The following is a 5,231-nucleotide window of genomic DNA, read 5'->3' on the forward strand; positions in this document are numbered from 1 at the left end:
CATAGTTCATTTATCACTACAAAAGCAGATTTGCTACTATAGGTTCAGAGAATAAAGATTCAGAAAAAAAGGAAGGAGATGAACTAAATTATGAATAACAAACTAATGCTAAGCTCTACAATTCCATTTTTCATTTCACCCTTCAAGTCAAGCATTCACCTTATACAAGTTGTAGAGCGTGTACCTGGAAATTGACAAGGAAAAGAAGTGAACACTCAGCAGTAAACAACAGCAAAAGACAACCCCAGGTTCAACCAATTGAACAATGAAATCAGCTCATGAGTGTCAATGGAATAGTAGAAAAAAAATCCAAAAAAACCCCCAGCTCTAAACCAACTCTTGAAGTCCCAGATTCAAGATCTTTCTAATCCGAGCTATGACTTGAAAATAACCTTTTCAGCAAATTTCTAAACCAACACCAGAAATCCAGAAGCTGAATTTTAATGTAATTCAAGTAGTTTCAACAAAAGAGCCCAGAACATCAAGTGTTATTTCAGAATGCACTCACCAAAAAATGCCCAGCCATTTTAGTTTTCAGATTTTTTCTCCCCTCTAGCCGTTTCTCTGTTTTTTGTTTTTTTTAGCCCTCTCAAATCTGCCTTGAACTCTAAGTAACAATGCCTTTATAGGCAAGCTACTAGGGCTCCCTTAAAGAATTCGAAATTGCCCTTAAAACCTTTTGAAGTTTTCACTTTAGCTTAGCAATCCCTGGTGTAAACTTCAGAATTCCAAAATAGCCCCCATCCCAGCTTCCTAGAAGCTTCCCAATTCTGTTGCAAATAGATTCCCTTACTAAGACTACCTAAATTACCCTCTATATCCCTGTTTATTACCCCCTAAAACGTGTGGGTATGGGCCATGGGTCAATGACCCAATTTTCTGAAACAAAAATGAATTGGATTTTAACCCAAACCCACCCCGCAAGATAAAAAACCCAAACAGCTCCAATTGTCACTTGCCCCATTATCAAATTGCTACCTAAAATAGCACATGCCAACTTGTTTTATCAACTTAAGAAATTAGCCTAAATGATTTACTAATTCAACATTAACCAAACTAACAATTTTAAGCCAGAACTCCACCTACTCATGCATGAATTGAAGAACTCCGGGACGGAAAAAAAAATGAAAAACCACCCAAGAAGAAAGGAAAGAACAGAGACTAAAAAAAGGAGGAAAGAATAGACCAGAGGCAGAATAGTGAATACGTACTACAGTTCGGATCAAGAGAAGATAGTCTTGGGTCATCAAACCTTCGGATTTCCGGTCAAATGTGATATTAATCGCATGTTGTCATAGAGAGCAAACGAATAAAATCACACTAGACCCAAAACATCTGCAGAATCTTGATTAGGATTTTAGGGCTCAACTTGTATTCAAGATTCGGGGAGTTCCATTAAGATTCGAGGGTAATGGGTTGGATATTTGGGATGGGGAAGACGTGGTGGTTTTGTGGTGTATTTTTGGAGTGATTTGGGAGGAGTTATGTTTTGGGTCCGATCTTCGATCTAATATTCGAAGGGTTTGGCTGAGATTCGAGAGAGATGGTTTGGGGTTTGGAATGGGGAGATGGAGGGGAATCAAGGGTGTAAATTTGGGGTCGATTGGAGTACCGCCGCCGGCGGAGACGATTTCCGGCAGGCGGTTCCGGCGGGGGTGATGAGGGTCTGGTGAAGGAGATGATAGGGGTAAGGGGGGGGGGGCTGTTTGGACACTGATATATCAAACTGACCCAAGCTTCAGGACCGTCCGATCAAGAAACCTCGACGGTCCGATCCTGATCTGTTGCCAACGAAACGGGGTCGTTTTGATTAAGGGGGGGGGAAGACCGGACCGGGTTAAGGTGGTTTGGGCCGGGTGAGGGGGTTTGGACGAGTACGGGGATGGACGACTTGGGCCTGGGGAATTTCGAATACAAATGGCCCAAATCAGGGTCTTCTAAATCCAACTCTTTTTATTTTCCTTTCTTTTGATTTTTTTGATTTGATTTTTTTTTCTAATTTCTTTTAAAAATCAAATTAAAAATTAAAAATTAAAATAAGACCTAAATTAATTCCTAATCAAATTATCCTATCAAATTGAATTAACTAACTCTAAATAATGCTCACCTCTATTAATTAAATGCCAAATTAAAGAAAACTAACCAAAATTTGAAAAATTAAAATTAAAGTGCGAAAAATGAACTATTTTGTGATTTTCTCATTTTTATAAAACACTAAATTATTAATTAATCTAAAAAGGTGTACAATTAAATCCTAAATGCAACATATTTTTGTACTTTTCATTAATTAAATAAAATAAATATGTGCAGACAAATGCAAACATAAAATGCCACAAAATTTGCAAAATTGCAAATAACGAAAAGAAATTATTTTGTTTTGAATCTATGGGAGTAATTCCTATAGGGCAAAAATCACGTGCTCACAGCTGCCCTTTTTGCCCGGAAACATGAAGAGTTTTCGTGCAAAGATAAAGTGAGCGGATACGAGCGATTTTTGCCCGTTTGAATATTCCGTGGGAAGCATTTTAAAAGATTTGACCGCACCCTACTTCAGAGGTTGCCTACATTTCCTTGGCTATAAAGGAATCAGGTCAGTGTAGTTCTGGAAGTTTGATAGCCGGGACTACCATGAAGCTGTGATTTCACTGTTGCGGCTGCTGCTGCTACTGCTTATTGAACCCCTTATTACACCATGTCAAAATAAAAAGAAGCTAGACTAGACTATGATCTATGTATTACAAAATCCTATCTATAACTTCAGACTTGCTCTGGTGGTTCTTGTTGCCTTGTTGACTTGTATTCTCCCGGTGGAATCCCTTTGTTGCCGTCTTGAATTGTAATCTGAGATGTTTTCCTTTTCTCCAGGTGGATGCCTGACTGCCAACTACATTTTGAGATGTTTTTCTTTTCTCTAGGTGGACGCTTGTCCGCATGAACTTGAATGTATTCCCTACTCTCCAGGCGGGCTCCTGATCGCTGAACTTGAATGTATTCCCTGCTCTCCAGGCGGGCTACTAACTTCAACGAAATAGACAAAAACAGAGGAAATTTCCTGCCCCAATTTGGGTATCTGGGGACATGTGTAAGTGTAAAGCGGATCACATTACCAACTATCAATAAGAACTTGAAAGCTAAAACTTGAATTGTACTCCCTTGTTCTCCAGGCGGGCTCCTGACTGTTGACTTGAAATGTATTCCCTGCTCTCCAAGCGGGCTCCTGACTGCTGGACTTGAAACGTATTCCCTACTCTCCAGGCGGGCTCCTGACTGCTGGACTTGAAACGTATTCCCTACTCTCCAAGCGGGCTCCTGACTGCTAACTTGAAATGTATTCCCTACTCTCCAGGCGGGTTCCTGACTTCGAACTTGAAATGTATTCCCTGTTCTCCAGGTGGGCTCCTGATTTCGAACTTGAAATGTATTCCCTACTCTCCAGGCGGGTACCTAATTTCAACAAAATAGACAAAATAAAGAAAACTTTCTGTCCCAGTTTGGTAGCTGGGCACATATGTGAGTGTTAAACTGAATCATATTACCAAATATTACTAAGAATTTGAAAGCTAGGTCCCATTATCCAGGGGGTCCTGATGACTATTTCAAATCTACGCCATATCTTTTAAAAGCATGACTTCTGCTACATCTTGTTATCTAAGAAGGTCTTAAACTACTCCCCATTATCCAGGATGGTCCTGAAAATCCAAGGTCAAATTTTATCTCAATAGTGACAGCTTTTATAGCTGAACTATACTACCCTACAGTAGGATTTACGCTAAATGTTGTTGTCTAACCGAAACTTTAAAACTAAGTCCCATTGTTCAGGAGGGTCCTGGAATTCTGAAATTAAATCCCATTATCCAGGAGGGTCCTGAAAATTTTAAAACTAAATCCCATCTCAAGCATGCGAACTTGAAACCATTTTACACTCCTTGGGGTACATTTATGCTAGATTTTACTACTCATGATTGTTTTGATTTTTAAGCTAGGTCCCATTTTTCAGGAGGGTCCTGAAAATTTCCAATTAAATCCCATTATTCAGGCGGGACCTGAGAGTTTATCGTCAAACCTGTTTGGTGCTCGACTTTCTTTGCGGAGGATTTTCCCGAAACAACCGAAACTTTCTGCCCCTGTTTCAATCAAAGAAAAATCTTGTCAGTTTTTAAATGTGGTGGTTAGTTGACAACATCTTTCGTTGAAGACCTCTCCGCTGTCATGCTTTGTTTTGATTAGCTTCCTCTGCACTGGCTAAGAACCGCTTGACTTCCCGGCTGACTTTCAAAACCCATAACTTGAATGACCCGAGTGTTCTATACCCATGCTGTTGTTTCACCTCTGACCCCTTTATCTGAACCTTTGCATTTCCATGTCATTACCAAATCATTCCACCGATGAAATTTCCGGTGATTCCTTGTACCCCTTTGCATCATGTTATCCTTAATATACTCTGACCACGCTGTGCTTTGCAATGGTGGAAGTTGGTAGTGAGCCTTGAAATCCTTTTTCACTTGCTTTGAGTAGGACTGACATTGAAACATCTTAGACAAACAAACCCCAAAAGAAAAAAAAAATGAAATGCAATGATTTTGTGAGTTAAGGATACGAAGAATCCAAAACCGGATGACTGCTAAAAGGAGAAAGAAAAGAAACTTATCTGACTGGAACAGTTGGTACCAATGATCATGACATGCATTTCGGATTAATCGGCCCAATCTGTTCAACCAATCAGCTTTCAGTTGCCGTACTTTGTTGCCCTAGAACTTCCATAACTTGATTACTTTACCCAAACCTTGACCTTGTTCATCCTGCGGTGCCTTGAAACAGTTTTCTACCAACAGACCTTTCTCACTTGTTGACTTTTCACCTAACTTTCGCCTTAAGGTACCCGTGAGGGTTTTCACCAATAAGACTCTCATTTTAATTTCTCTCAACTCCCGTCGCCTTACGGTGCCTGTGAAGGTTTTCACCAATAAGACTCTCATTTTGTTTCTCTCAACTCCCGTCGCCTTACGGTGCTTGTGAAGATTTTCACCAATAAGGCTCTCCTGCTTGAACCAGAGTGTTGCCCCTGACATGAGTTACCTTTATCTGCTCGACTTGGCATTTCTCAAAGACTGATCAGAAGGTCTTTCTTTGGCCCGTAATGTGGGCTTTCGAACAGGGTTAGAAAGAAAGGGTATAAAAGGCTCAAAACAATTAGAATGAGTTCAAAATTACAACTTTCGGAATTAGATTTC

The sequence above is a fragment of the Nicotiana tabacum genome, chromosome 8 (genome assembly GCF_000715075.1).
Source record: "Nicotiana tabacum cultivar K326 chromosome 8, ASM71507v2, whole genome shotgun sequence".
NCBI classification, from domain to species: Eukaryota; Viridiplantae; Streptophyta; class Magnoliopsida; order Solanales; family Solanaceae; genus Nicotiana; species Nicotiana tabacum.